Source organism: Nannospalax galili, unplaced genomic scaffold (assembly GCF_000622305.1).
Source record: "Nannospalax galili isolate Female #2095 unplaced genomic scaffold, S.galili_v1.0 scaffold530, whole genome shotgun sequence".
In the NCBI taxonomy this organism is placed as follows: Eukaryota; Metazoa; Chordata; class Mammalia; order Rodentia; family Spalacidae; genus Nannospalax; species Nannospalax galili.
In genome coordinates, this window is record NW_008328331.1 from 1661178 (window position 1) to 1677213 (window position 16036).

The 16036-nt window shown below is 46.2% G+C and overlaps 1 non-coding gene and 1 pseudogene across 1 annotated transcript; both read left to right on the plus strand.

Annotated features, from left to right (window-relative positions):
- Positions 1-5707: 5707 nt before the first annotated feature.
- Positions 5708-6027, plus strand: LOC103728693 (annotated as a pseudogene).
- Positions 6028-15238: 9211 nt separating this feature from the next.
- Trnaw-cca lies at positions 15239-15310 on the plus strand. The gene has a single exon. It is a non-coding gene; the product is annotated as a tRNA-Trp (tRNA).
- Positions 15311-16036: the final 726 nt, after the last annotated feature.

Sequence of the window (16036 nt, forward strand, 5' to 3'; positions counted from 1 at the left end):
TTCCTTTTCAGACCACTCTTGATACCAGCTGTCACAACTGGTTTCTTAGAGGCAGTCTCTGGATGGAGGCTAGTGTGCAGGTTTATTAGTGAGTGCTATGGGGTCGCTGCCTGCAGAGGGGAAGGGTCAGGAGGCACTGGCTTCACTGCAGTGAGGGCCTCAGCACTCCCACAGGCTTCTCTGAGGCTGACACAGCCCTTTGGAGTTGACTCGAGTTGCCGGAAGAGGCTCTGCTTTCTTTGTGTTAACCAGATTTCTGATACTATGCTGAATATTGGAAACAGAGTATAAAAAGAACATGTTTGTTTTAAAACATAGTTTTAGAGTCCCCAGCCCATGTGGATAGCCTGGCGTTTGGGGGCCTGTGGCAGCAAATCACAGTGGAAGAACATGGCAGAGCAAAACTGGCTGGGAAGTAAAGCAGGAAGACCAGAGCCCACAATCTCCTTTGAGGACACACTGCAAATGACATGAAGACCTCCCACAAGCCCTCCCTTTTCCCTTCTCTCTCTCTTCCTCCTCCTCCTCCCCCTCCTCCTCCTCCTCTTCCTCCTCTTCCCTCCCTCCCTCCTTCCCTCCCTCCCTTCTCACTATACAGCCCAGGGTGTGGCCTGGAACTTGCTATACAGAGCAGGCTGTCCTCAAACTAGAAATCCTCCTGCCCATCCTCAGTGCTGGGTTCATAGGCATGTGCCATCACACAAAGCTCCTGAGAATTTCTAATGCACAGAGTAACCATCTTGGAGGAGTGAAGGTATTCTAACACTTAGCACCTCCCTTTGGCTATCAGACTATTGAAACAATGGACCCAAAAGAGTTAAAATTTCCCCCAGGTGTCTAACACTAAGGGAAGGGAAAGTATGATGCCCTGATCCAGCCAGAGGAGGAACTTCTCTCTCAGGAGGAGATTTCACACAATTCTGACACCCTACCATCAGAGTTGATGTGTCAATAATGTGTTAGTGATGGGCAGGACTACATCTGGACCAGGACTGTTTAGTTGTCATGTGAACTTTTCTTGGGGAGACAACAAATGTTACTTAGAGAAGCATGGGTGACCGTTTATTTATGGGGTCATGAGTGAGGAGCTTATGAGGTCATAGGTGAGGGTTTATTTATGGGTCATGGGTGAGGGATTATTTAGGGTCATGGGTGAGGAGTTAGTTATGGAATGGGTGAGGGGTTATTTATGGGGTCATAGGTGAGAAGTTATTTATGGGTCATAGGTGAGGGATTATTTATGGGATCATGGGTGAGGAGTTAGCTATGGGGTCATTGATGAGGGTTTATTTATAGGGTCACGGATGAGGGGTTATTTGTAGGGTCATGAGTGAGGGGTTATTTATAGGGTCTTGGGTGAGGGGTTATGTATAGGGTCATGAGTGAGGGGTTATTTATAGGGTCATGGGTGAGGGGTCATTTATGGAGTCATGGGTGAGGAGTTGTTTATGGGGTCATAGGTGAGAGATTATTTATGGGTCATAGGTGAGGGATTATTTATGGGATCATGGGTGAGGAGTTAGCTATGGGGTCATTGATGAGGGTTTATTTATAGGGTCATGAATGAGGGGTTATTTGTAGGGTCATGAGTGAGGGGTTATTTATAGGGTCTTGGGTGAAGGGTTATTTATGGGGTCATGGGTGAGGGGTTATTTATGGAGTCATGGGTGAGGGGTTATTTATAGGGTCTTGGGTGAGGGGTCATTTATGGAGTCATGGGTGAGGAGTTATTTATGGGGTCATAGGTGAGGGGTTATTTATGGGGTCATGGGTGAAGGGTTATTTATCAAGTCATGAGTGAGGGATTAGTTATAGGGGCAAGAGTGAGGGGCTGGTTACAGAATCATGGGTGAGGGGCAAGAGTGAGGGGTTAGTTACAGAATCATGAGTGAGGGGTAGTTATAGAGTCATGGGAAAATTATCTGTAAGTAGCTGCACCACTGAAGTAAACATCTCTCTCCCAGTATCCATTAACTGTCTATAAATCACCATGATGGGACATGAATGAGCCCAACCTTCTGCAGTCATCTTGTGGGCAATCACAGCTGCTGGGGGCTCAAGAGAGCAATGGTCATGGTGTGCCCCAAGACAGAGTTACACAATACTCTACCCACCGCTTCCTCCAGCACTTACATTCTAGCCATTCCCTCTCCTGCAGTGTTCCCTGAGTCTTGAAGGGGTGATATAGACGTCCCATTTAGGGCTGAGGTATTCAACAATCACTTATTCTCAGCACTCGACCAGTTATGAGTCTTCTAGGAACTGATGCCCATTGCAAAAAGAAGCTTCCCTGACCAAAGATGACAGCAATAATCTCATGGGCACAAACATACACATTTAGAAGGCATTAGATAAGCATATCAATGTCCATTTAGCAAAATAGCAGTAGCTTCCCTGCTAGGGCCTCTGACTTTCCCAAGCCAAGGGATTTTGACAGGGTTTATGGTACCAGGTGTGAATTCCCTCTTGCAGAGGAGGCATGAAGTCCAACCAGAAAAGAGTTGGTTGCACCCATAAGAGTTGTGCTTCTATTGCATCAGGGGATACATATCACCTGGCATGTTGGTAGTGTAGAGCACAGGGTCCACAGCTGAGTAGGACTGTTAAAGGCAATCTCCCCCTCAGCCTGCATAGTACCTCCTGACACTATGAAAGCTAGCTACCAGGGAGGAAGCTCACAGCTCAGGTCCAACCTAACTTCTCTAAGCAACCAAAGCATGTGGTGACTTCAGCAATAGCTTACCATCTAGTTCTGATGTAAAACCAACAGCAGTGGAAATAGCCTGCATTGTTTGGGAGAGGCCTCAAGGAGCTCCCTGTCCAGCAACTCACTGAGAGGTAGCCCATTCCCCAGCACTGGGATTCTCATTTAATAACCTACAGCTTCTTAGTCTTTTTCCATGCATATAGGATACCTTCACTCAAATTATTTTGCTTTTTTTTTTTTTTTTTTTTTTTTTTTTTTTTGCAGGAATTGGTTCTCTCCTTCCACCATGTGGGTTCCAGGGATCAAACTCCTTTTGTCAGGCTTGGTGGCAAGTGTTTTTACCCACAAAGCCATCTAGCTGGCCCATGACCATCATCTTAAAGTGGCAGGCCCATGATTTAAGAGCTATTGCAGGTAAAAATGTTAACTGTTCAGTATGGAGGGTGTACTGGATAGCTTTAGTGTCAACTTGACACACCTGGGTTGAGGGAGCCTCAATTGGGGAATTTCCTCTATTGGACTGGCTTGTGGTCATGTCTGAAGGGCATCTTCTTGATGAGTAATGTGGGAGGGCCCAGCCCACTGTGGGTGGTGCCACCCCTGGGCAGGTGGGCCTGTGTAGCATAAGAAAGCAGGCTGAACAGGGGCCAAGGGAGCAAGCCAGTAAGCTGTGTTCCTCCATGGCCTGTGCTCCAGTTCTTGCTTCCAGGTTCCTGCCCTGAGTTCCTACCTTGGGCTCCCTGATGAACTGCAACCTGGGAGATGTAAGCTGAATAAATCCTTTCCTCCCCAAGTTGGTAGTGGTCAGGGTGTTTTGTCACAGCAATGAAGAGACAAACCAGAACAGAGTGATTTTGTTTTTGTTGTTGTTGTTTTGGTTTTTTGAGACAGGATCTCCCCCAGCTGGCCTGGAACTTGCTATATAGACCAGGTTGGCATTGATCTCACAGAGTTCTGCCCTGCCTCTGCCTCCTCAGTGCTAGGATTAAAGGCATGCGCTACCATGCTTGACTCAAATATGGAGGTTTTATTCTCTGCCTGAATCAACCCAAGACCCCTTTCCAAACAAAATTGTGTAGTAATCAGTGTTGATGGGAATGCTCAAAAGTCATTGAAGTTATTATTATTATCAGTCTTAGCCTTGGAAATTTGTGACTTAAAAAAAAAAAATAACCCATAGCTAAGATAGCCAAAAACTTACAAACTATAACAGCTTAAAATAATGTTTTGAGGCTCTGAAAACTTTCTAAAATTAAATAAAAGCCTATTTTATACAGAAACAGGAGAGAAATGGGACACTCAGTGAGGATACAGCTAGCTAAAAGAGTCAAGATTCTGCCATCACAAACAAAAGTTCTATCAAGGACTTCATGACTCTTACTACCTAGAAAAACACATATTAACTAGTAGAAATTTGTACTTTTGAAGGAAAAGACTAGAAAATTGACAATCCAAAAATTCCCAAGGGCCTGTCTGTTCAGCCTCTGTGATAATTCAGGAGGTGAAACTCAGGCTTTTCTGCATCTAATAAAAAGGACAGTCACATTTCAAGAAAAGGGTGGCAATAATATTTTGGTCAAATGCTTCCTAGTCAATGATACATTTTCTGGTATTAGCCGACTCCTTTTCAGGGTGGATGAAGGCCTCCCCCACCCTGACTTAGAGAACTCGAGGACTTAGGCTCCTTCTAACTCCACACAATACCTGCCTATTGTGGACATGTAAGTGGGGCAACTGGACCTAATCGGAGAAAAAGGATGAAATGAAGAGAAGAAAACCAACAGCACCAGAAAGTAACTAGAAAAAAAATTGACCTACGCTAATGTGGTCTCTGGGCTGTGTGGCTTTCCTGTAAGTGTCAGAAAACTTGGTCACTTCGTGCCTATAGAGAACTGAGAACCGAGATTAGGGAAGATTACATACCCCATTCTGTAGCCCTGGTCAGCTTTGTACCTCTTGAAGTTCCACATTCAGATATATCTGTGAAAACCTTACAGTCTCACTAAATATTTGAAGGTTGAAAATTATTCTATCTAGGACTCATTTCTATACATTTCCTTCACAATTACAACACCCTGTTGAGTAGGTTGTGTTGCAAACAATTTCAAGTTGTGTTGTGGCTGTTTCCTGTGGGGTGGATGTGCCCATTCCTGTCTTGAGGCAAAGCAGCTGAGATCACGCCTATGAGATATCCCAACATTGGGCCCTCCCTCATGGAAAGAGGGAGAAGGCTTATGAAGTTCATAGCCACCAGACCCCCTCCCCCCATAAACAGCTAGCAGGGGAACTTGCAGTGGTGTGGCTGTGCAAAAGTCGAACATGCTCCTGTTCATTAGACTTCACCCATGCTCCCAATCAGCTCATTGGTTCTCCAAGCTAGACTTGGGTGGAATTGTTTCTTTGGTCTGCTGTTAGTGCCCTGTCTGGGGTGAACAGATATTTGTTTATGTGTCCCCAAGAAATAATGCAACAAGTTAAAATTATAGTCAAGGAAATGTGGTCACATAGCAGAAACAGGCTGGCAGCCTTTCTGGCTTCCTCTTTCTTAGCAAAGTGAACCTTTTCACAGTACACCTTACTTTTTCTACATTACTGTTAAATTCTGATAACAGGGACAAGGCATTCCATTCTATAGGTTGGAAGACAAATGTTTGGGTTCTAAAAAGACAGCATCATGGGGCTGGAGAGATGGCTCAGCGGTTAAGGCTATTCTTGTAGAGGACCCAGGTTTGATTCCCAGTACCTATATGGCAACTGCCAACCATTTGTAACTCCAGTTCCAGGGGATCTGACGCCTTCTTCTGACTTCCTCTGGCATTGCACGACACAGGTGCACTTACACACATGCAGGCAATACACTCATACACATAAATTTAATAATAATAATAATAATAATAATAATAACAATAATACAGCATTATGGTTGCTGGCTCCACCGGAACTGGGGTGTAAGGCAGGTTGGTGCACGCGGCCGCGGAAGTTTGCTGGGAAGCCGGAGTGATGCTGCTCTTCTGTCTGAGCTGTGGGAACCGGCTGATCGTGGAGGAGGAACAGCGCTGCCCACCGCCTCAACATTTGTCCCTACATGCACAATACCACCCGCAAGGTAACAAATTGTAAGTAATCAAAGCTGAAAGAAGTGGATGATGTGCTTGGGGGAGCCGCTGCCTGGGAGAATGTGGACTCCATTCAGAGCCATGTCCAAAATGCTAGGGTCGGGTTCCTGCATCATGCAGCTTCAGACCCACTCTGCAGATGAGCAAATGACCACTTTCTACAAGTCCTGCAACGCTCAGTGTGGACACCGCTGGAGGGACTAGGGGCCGGGCCAGCCCAGCTGCGAGCATGCCTTTGTGTCCTGAGAGTCTTTCCTGGTGTGATATGATGCTGACCCTTCTGTGGTGGAGAGCCAGGGTGTCAGGAAGCAGCCAATCTGCCATCTGCAAAGTTCGTACTGTGCAGGGTCCTCGTGTACTGGGTGACACCTGTGAGGATGTGCTTTTGGAGTCAGGCCTTGCTTCTTCATCCTGTGCATTTCCTGGTTAACATTTCCTTTCCTTGAACCTGTTGTCTAGCTAAGGGTGATCTTGACTGCTGACCTTCTTGCTACCACCTCAGAAGTGTTGGGATTAGAAGCATGTGAGCCATGTCTGCTTTATGTGGCGCTGGGGATTGAACCCAGGGCTATTGACTAAGCTATAGTCTCAGCTTTCATTTTAATTTTTAAAGAATTATTATTTCTCTCTACAGCTGTTATTAAAATACCTATTAAAAACACCAAAAAAGCACTTAAAAATTCCGAACTAACATTATACATCTTGTATGAATAAAATGTTCTGTGAGTTGGAAAAGAAAAAAAAGACAGCATCATATTTTGACTGTTGATGTAATGGTTCTCTTTTCTACAGACACCTCTTGCATGGAACCCCTGCTCAGTGAGCCATATTCACCATCAGTTGCATTCTGTGGAAACAGGCCTACAGGCTTCGGAAAGTGCTGGCTCCAGAGGTCCAGTCTGAAAACATCTCCAAAGACAGGCTTAGCCAAAATTATTACATAGTTTATCCTAAACTGAGAGTCACACATTGCCACACAGAAACTGGCTGGACCTTGCTTGCTGCATCCACAGATGCTAACGCCCAGTATGGTAGGGGTTCAGAGAATTCTCAAAGAGGGACAGTGCAGCATGAAGGAGAGAACTCAATTAGAATCTCAAGAGTAGGGCACAAGGAGGCTCTGCTATGAGGGAACAGAGGCTGGGAGATCCAACCTGTGTAAGCATGGCAAACAATGTGGCTTTTACTCAGCACAGTCAGTCTTAAGAAAACATCCTGAAGACTTCTGGGTAAGTTATTTTGAAGCAAAGAACCTGTTTATTACAATGAAGACTAAGCATAACAGGGCATTGTGACCAGTGGTCAATGTTATTTCCTTGTGTAATTTGGGGTGGGGGCCCTGCATTCCATTGTCTGCCTCAGCACACATGCATATAAGCAGCTTTTGTCACATAGTCATTCTTGACTGGAGGTGCTGTTGCACATGGTCAAGCATGCTTTCAGCAGGTAAAGTAATGTTTCCAACATTAGTTCAGGTAAATCAGTGGTCTCTAACACACTGCTGCTACTGCAACAAAGCACTGTGCTTCCAGGGTTGCATTTCCCCATGCTGTTCTAAGCTGCTCCAGTCTTTAGTTCTCTGAACATGCATGGCAGTCCTCCAGGCAGACATTATGTGCATCAGCTTTGTGTTACTGTAACAAAATGCTTGAGATAAGTTAAAAGGAGGAATGGTTTATTTGGGTCATATTTGGTCAATTGGCCCTGGTGCTCTGGGTACATCATGGTGACGGTACATAACAGAAGATGTCTGTTTACCTCCTGGTAACCAGGAAGCAAAGAGAAGGGGGTAGGGGCATGGCCTTAGTATCCCTTTCATAGGCACATCCCAAATGACCTAACTTCCTTCCACTAGGCCCCACTTCCTGAAGGTTTTGTCCCCTCAGTAGTGCTACAGGTTAAGGACAAGCCTTCAACACGGTGCCTAGGACAGACATTCCAGACCCAATGTATAGCATGAACTTTTCAAAGACATTTGCTTAGACTTATATGGGTCTAGAGAGAACAGAAAGACCAAAGCCCAATAGATCACAGAAGTCTTTGGGAGGGTAGGGTATGCTGAGAGGGAAGATAAAACAATTAGCTTGTACCCTTTAGATTTTCCCATTTTAAGAGCTGGACACATGCTAAGGATGTAGCTCAGTGCTAGAAAGAGTGCTTGTCTAGTGTGCACAGAGCCCTGGATTTGACTCACAGTTGAGATGATGCTTTATGGGACAGCAGGAACAGGTAAGAAACAAAGAGGGGAAAACTGGAAAGCAGGGCATGCATTGCTGTGGCTGTCCCCAGATGCACCCCTCAGATCTTCCTCCAGGAAAGAACTTATAAAGAGGACAATTAGTGGACAGCCTCCAGCTGTCAATCTTCACTACCTCAACTTCCAAGCTGTCACTGTCCTCCAGGAGCAGCTGAGCCATTCCCACAAGATGATGAATTCCTCTAATGAGCACCCACCAGCTGGCTGAGACTGGGCCAGGTGTTACCTTCCAGTCTGTCAGTTCCCTCCGGGCACCCCCCCCCCCCCCCCCCGTCACAGGTCTCCTCTAAAACCCCAGCAGATGCTGCTGGGAAGTTCAGTCTGCAGTAAGCAGTGAGACTGGGCTGTGGTTCAATGGTTCAGTGTGAAACCTGAAGGTTGATCCCCACAGCTACAATTAAAAAAAAAAATTATACTATTTCCTAACCATGTTAGTGAGACACACAACCCACCCCATGTAACGGCACACGCCCTAGTGGCATTAGCCTGCAAGTCCCTGGTTGAAATGTGTTACACAACAATTGCGTAAATTTGAAAGACACTTTCCCTGGGTGTTGGACTATCTTTAGCCCTTTAAAAACAGAAGCCAAGTAAAATTTTTTTTTCTTTTTTTTTGCTAACAATACAGCAGTTTGCCCATGTCTGAGATTGTACTAAACAGCTAGAAAGATAAATTGTGTGTTTTTCTACATGATGGAGCTGCCTACTCATTGTGCACGGTGGCATTCCTCCTCTACCTTCTCAGCTACATTGACCCGAGTTCCCACTTCTCAGGACTCCTTCTTCCAGCCACCTTGTACACTAACCCATCGAGGAGAGCATCGACTGAAGCCAGAGCCTGTCTCACCACCTTGGAAATCTAGGCTGAGCCTATACCACAGTGATTAGACTCTGCTGCTTACCATAAATGCAGTTTTGATTGGAACAGGCTAGACAGGCACCTTTTCCCATTTATTCTTACTGTTTCTTTAGCACATATTCTCTAGAGGAAAAAAAAAATGCTGGGGTAGAAGCACTTATAAAAACGTTTGTTACATTGCAACCCAAACAGTCAGGGCTATTTTGCACTCCTTCCCCAGTTTTACATGAGAAAGTATCAGTTTTCCAGACCCTTGCCTCACATAGATATATGTGTGTGGTGTATAGGTATGCATGTCCGTGTGTGTGTGTGTGTGTGTGTGTAGACCATAATGCCTTCTTTAATCACTCTCTACCTTATTTTGGCTGTGATGACTGCCTAGAGGTCGCCAGGGATCTGCCTGTCTCTGCTACCTCAATGCTGAAATTAGACACATACCACCAAGCCTGGTGCTCAGGGATCTGAACTCAAGTCTTCATGCTTGCATGACAAACACTTTACCAACTGAGCATCTCCCCAGATCCCCTCATCATTGTTCATTTAATTGAATATTCTTCTTAATTTTGAAGAATTTTCTGTATGCTTTAGGTTTTTTTATTTTTAGAAAAACAAAAGGTTTAGGGTTTTCATAAACAAAGTATAAAGTAAGGAACCACTTAGTACTTTACTACTTCTGGACTGAGGCTTCTGAAAGTGTGGCCAGAAGCAGGGCTAGTGCACGTGAGCGATGACAAGGCACTCCCCTTGGACAGAACTCAAAGGGCTGCCCGAAGCTCAGCAGCTGGGGTAAACTAGCAACAGTGGAATCTTCTAAAAGATGAAATTAAGTGCAAACATTTGATGAACAAAATCCTGTACCAAAATTTTAGTTAGGACATGATTGACTCTGCATAACTACATGCCTGCCTCACTCCTCTCTAGGCTCTAGGGAACTTTAGGTCCATCAGCAAATCACTCATCTAATAACCCCTTCATTTGATCACATCAACCACATTTGTAGCTTAACAGAACACCCGCATGCAGATCACAACATAGAATTGGCTTCCACATTCCAAACAGGGACCTTCACGTCACGTGTCTCCATGTGCCTGGATAAGAGTTTAGAACTGGATTGTTATTGGTCTTTCCTTGGGTGTGGGGGAATCCCTCCCAGCAGATTCTGGACTCCTATGTTCTGTGGGAAAGGCACTGGCTCTTCTTCATCATGAACTTAATGTGTGGTTGATGGTGGCGGGCTTCAAAGAGGAGCAGAGGAAGAAGTCAGAGAGTGACCAGTTTGGATATGAATCCCACACAGCACCCTCCCTGCCTTCACCAGGGTCCAGTTCACCCTGGGCCTTCAGATTCAATAAGGAAATGGCTTGTTTCTGGTCATCCGGAGATGTCAGCAATCACACAATGAGATGGGATGACTTCCATCTCCAAGGACACAGAAAGAGTCCTCTGGTCCTGCTTTTCTGACAGCCTTGGGACAATCACCTCAGGACTCCCAGTTAACCCCCAGTTTTATTCTTATACCAGAGACCATAAACACAAAAATTACCATGACTAACTTTTCAGGGTAGTCTAGGAGGCCCTCAGAAGTTTGGGTGGCAGACTCCCTTCCACCCTGCCAGCCTCAGAGATAGTACCAGATACCCCAACATGGTTCCTCTCTTCCTTCTTCAACAATGAGGTCCATTCCAGGTCTTTCCTCCTCTAAAAGTCCCAGAGTTTTGCATTTCTGGATTTAAGATTGATGTGTGGCATGTGGGTAGGGATGTGGACAGAGACTTCAAGATTAACATATGATCTGGGACCCCCAACAGCACCCCATTTGCACGCTTAGCTTCCAGCATTGCAACTGGGGCTTCAGACCTAGACCCAACAAAAGCTGCTGTTAGCCTTCATCAGAGAAGTCTCACTTTGTGGTCCATGGTGGTAAATGTGGACACTCATGGCTGCCCAAGATGGTGAGAAATAGGACACACCCTCTAAGGTTCAGGGAACATTGTTGAAGAGAGGGTGAGAAGAATGTAAGACCTGAAAGCTGTGCACTGCATCCTCTGGGCGTGGCACCATCATGGCAGTTGTAAACTCACAGTAGTTGTTATTTGCATTGGGCCCACATAAGACTGGTCCTGTCAACAACCAGTCAAGGATGGGGAAAGGGCTTATGGGGCCTTACCCCATTGCTGCTGAACTACTGAGTATTGATAGGTTCTGGGAAAAGGAGTGTCAATTGTCACTGTCTTTAGTTATCCATTGCTGAGCCCAAAAGACTCCCAACAAATACCTCCAAACCCTTGGCCACACAGATGGCCCTGGTTAAATTCAGTGTGTCACAAATCAAAATGGAAATGTGAGAGGATGGGGGAGGCAAGTAATCAGTATGCATCATGTACATGTATGAGATTGATAAAGAACATTTAATTAATAAAAAAGATTAGCAGATGTTGGGGGCTGGAGAGATGGCTCAGCAGTAGAGCACTAGCTTCTCTTGCAGAGGACCCAGTTTAAGTTCCTAGCACATACCTGGTGGCTATCAACCATCCGTAACTGCAGTTCCAGGGGATCCGACACCCTCTTCTGACCTCTGCAGGCATTACACGACATGGGCACACTTACATACATGCAGGCAATAATATTTTATTATTTAAATTTTATGTGTGTGAGTGTATGTGTGAGTACAATATTTTATTTTTTATTTTTATTTTATGTGTGTGAGTATATTGCCTGTGTGTATGAATCCAGGTCTTCTCAAGGGCAGTCAGTGCTCTTAACCATTGAGCCATTTCTTCAGCCCCAATAAAAATATTTTTTAAAAAAATTAAAATAAGGTTGATTTTGAGACTACAGCAAATCTCTTTTTGAAAAAGAGGGTAGTAATTCACTGCAACATTGTCTGATCTCAGTACAAATTGAGTAATGGGGAAAATTTGGCCAAAGGATGGAAGCTTAAACTGTAACTCCATCCAGCAGCTGGACCTATTTTGTAAGAATCAAGAAAAATGGTCTAAAAAGGGCATTGTATACAGGCCTTCACAGCTCTTTACCAGGATATGGGAATGTGAAAAGAAACGTAATGAAAAGAAGAAAAAAGAGGGAACTAAGTCCTGAGGGCACACAAGGAGTAAAGCTTCCTGCCGCCCTTTACCCAAAGCCTACAGCACTCCCCTAAGGGAAGTACCTGGACCCTCAGGGACAGAAATTGGATCCCTTCTCACTCTTGGACTCTCAGCAGCATGAGGAAAGCTATGTCGTTTCTCTAAGGACCCCAGAACATCACCAGGCAACTAGTACATACTGGCCATGTCTAAATCTGTCTCCTGGTGCTGGAGAGATGGCTCAGTAGGTAAAAACATTGGCTGCTCTTGCAGAGGACTGGGGTTCAATTCTCAGCACCCACATGGCAGCTCATAACTATCTAGTTCTAGGCACCACAATGCCCTCTTCCGGCCTCTGTGGGCATTGCATGACTCGGGTGCACTTACATACATGCAGGCAAAACATTCATACACATAAAATGAAAATTTAGAGTTTTTTCAAAAAATTTGTCTCTGTCTTGATTTTCTCTTGCCTCATGGGGACTTCTCGACCCCAGTTCTCAGCCTGCTATCTTCCCAGATGGAGAAAAACTTTTTCCTCATGTCAAGCTGATTTAAAACAAACAAACAAACAAACAAACAACAACTTTCTGTTGCTGTGATAAATATCATAACAAAAGAAACTTGGGGAGGAAAGGATTTATTTGGCTTACAGGTTACAGTCCACAATGGAGGGAAGCCAGAGAGGGAACTCAAGGCAGGAACTTGGAGGCAGAAATCATGGAGGAATGCTGCTTACTGGCTTGCTCCCTCTGGCTTACTCAGCTTTCTTTCTTATGTAGCCCAGGCCCAACCTGCCTAGGAATGGCACTGCCTGGGGTGAGTTGGGTTCTCCTACATCAATTAGCAATCAAGAAAATGCCCCACAGATGTGGCACACATGTGGAGGTCAGAGACAGCTTTCCACCATGTGGGACATGGGGATTGAACTCAGGTGTCACAGTCCAAGCACACCCTTGGGGAGCAAGTTACATAAGGATGAATAAAAGTGGCCACGGCTTTCCTGCACTCACCTTCTGGGGGGCATTCATTGGTTATTTTTGCTTAAAACTTTTTATTATTTTGTGGGGTTTTTTTGGGGGGGGGTCTTTTTGAGACAGGGTCTCCCTGTAGCCCTAGCTCTGAGATTGTCAGTGAGTGAAGCCAGCTTGTTTTTTGGTTTTTGTTTTTTTGTTCGACACAGGGTCTCACCATGTAGCCTGACTGGCCTGGAACTTGCTTTGTACACCAGGCTAACCTAGAACTCGAAAAGATCCGCCTGCCTCTGCCTCCGCCTCCTGAGTGCTAGGATTAAAGGTGTGTGCCACCACACCCGGCTATTATTTTGTTTTTTTTTAAAGACAGGGTCTCGCTATAGCCCCAGCTGCCTGGAACTCACTAAGTAAATCAGGCTAGCCTTTATCTCACAGAGCTCCACCTGCCTCTGCCTCCTGAGTGCTGGGACTAAAAGCATGAACCACACCTGGCAGAGACCTTGTATTTTTAATCTTATAAATTTTGTGTCTTCTAGAATAGGTGACCATTTCAAACTAAATCCCTTTTGATAGAGAGACTCCAGCCAATTCTAACTACTAACTCCCTTTTCTCTGCTCCCCACTTTACAGACTCTTGGTGGTTTTACTACAGTAAATCCAAAGTCTCTCCAACTAACAGATGGAGAGATGGAGGGAGGGAGGGAAGAAGGAAAAGGAGGAGAGAGACTTGTGATCCTTCTTACTCAGGGACTATGCCCCTCATCAGCATGGAAAAAGTTGTAGATGACTGATTATCTTCCTTCAGCTCCCCAAAAGATTTTTGGGAGCAAATCTCTCAGTGGGGAGTTATGGCAGGACAGTAGGGATGTAGAGAGAGGTATGAAAGACTGGAAACCCTTTCCCACAGGGCAATACACAAGCAAAGCAGGAGAGAAAAAAGCCTGAACTAGAAGGGGCAGGTACTATGGTTAAGAGCCTTGCGGCCTCTGAGAGGCTGCTTTTTGCCTGCTCACTGGCTCAGTATCATTTTCCACAGTGCTTTCCCCTTTCATTAAGAAAGCCATCTCCACCTTACCATGTGTCTCTGAAACACAAACAAGAACCTGAACATCTCAGTGGGTACCCCAGGGACTAAACCTACACCTATAACTGATGCTCCTTGCTTCTAAACTTCTAAACAGGTCAGGATAGTGTATGACCTTTATTGAATCTTTTTTTTTGTCTTTTTGAGGCAGGATCTCCTTGTAGCTGCAGCTGGCCTGGATTCTCTATGGAGACAGGCTGGCCTCGAACTCACCAGAGATCCGCCTACCTCTGCCTGTCGAGTGCTGGGATTAAAGGCGTGTGCCACCATACCCGGCTTTAATCATCTTTTTACTTAAGGGTTTAATTAAGGTACTTAATGGAGGGGGGGCGCTGTCCAACAGAGATTTAAGACTCCCTCAAGGCTTTTAAACTTTAAACTAGGGGAAAATATTAGCTCAAATATAGGGGCAAAACCCTATGTACAGTATAATCCCATCGGATTTGGGGTAACTGGAAGGGGGTGCTATTGCTCCTTGCCCTGGTGCTGGGTACTTGGTGAAAATTCGAATACATATGTGCGATCTGTCCACTGAAAAGTTCATTTAAAACATTATACGTAGCGGGCCACGATCTGGAAGAAACAGCGCATGTTAATATTCGCAGTGGCACTCTGGTGGGTTCCGTGACTGCTTTCCTCAGAAACATCCGGAAGGTTAATAAAAGTGCAGCGCCTCTCCGCTGGCTTATCCAGCCCTCCGCTTGGGCGTCCCCCAGTTTCTTCCAGGGAGGAAGCTGTGTGGCCGCGTGGGTCTCCGATTCTTCCCGCCCGGCCCGCCAGGATCTCGGCCGCTCAGCCTGCCGGCAGCCATTTTACAGGGCGGGGCCGCGGCCTCCCCGCAGCGCAGTCCCCCGGGTCCGGCCTTGCGCTGTAGCCCGCGTCCCTCGGTTCCGCCCGGCGTCCCCTCCATCCGAGCTCCGGACCCCTCGCCCATGAGCACCCCCTCCACCACGGGACGCCACGGTCACTAAGAGACTCTGAGGCGGAGTCGAGTGAGGCCATAGTGAGGGCTCGTGAGACCCATTCCAGCCCGAGCTTCGGGATTCCGAGCTCCTCCCCCGCGTCCGCAAGCAACCGGCTCTGTCCTGAGCCGCGGAGCCCGGGACGGAGCGGCGGAACAAGGCCTTTAGCGACGCAGAGGGCCCAGTTCACTGTGACCTCGTGGCGCAATGGTAGCGCGTCTGACTCCAGATCAGAAGGTTGCGTGTTCAAGTCACGTCGGGGTCAGGTGTTTTTTTTCTTCTAACCACAGCAGAATGGGATGAGTACAGTAAATTCCCTGAAAATAGAAATTAGTCCCGTGCTAGACCCACCATCTTTCCCACGCAACGGAAGTCCGCGCAACTTTTTCCTTTCCTTGAGAGTGTAAACAACCAATTGCTAGGAAAAGCGATGCCCCCTGGTGACCGATAGGAGGTGCTGCTGCAGCAGCAGAACCCAAAAGAAGCCGACCCAGCCCCAGGCCTCTTCACCCTGTCCTTCCCCATCGTTCTCTAGAGTACCTGAGCCTGAGTGGGCTGCCTACCCTTGACATGCACTAAAACCTCCTTTTCTCTGTGCCCCACTTTAAAAGGTTCTTGGTCTCTCAATGATGATTTCTGGTGTCATTTCTTGAGCTTCTAGTATGTGCGTGCGTGCGTGCGTGTGTGTGTCTGTGTGTGTGTGTGTGCATGCCAAGGCACATGTGTGGAAGTCAGAGTACAACTTTCAGAAGTTGGTTCTCTCTTTCCACTATGTGGCCCTGGCTGACCTGAAACTCTATCAGGCTGGTCTTGAATTCATGGAGATCCACCTTCTCTGCCTACTGAACCACTTTGTTTTGAGATCGGTCTCTCACTGGACTGGAACTCACCAAGTAGGCTAGGCTGGCTAGCTGGCCAGCAAACCCGAAGGATTCATTCACCTGCCTCCACCACACCTGGCTTTTGTTTCTGGGGTTTCTGAATTTAAATT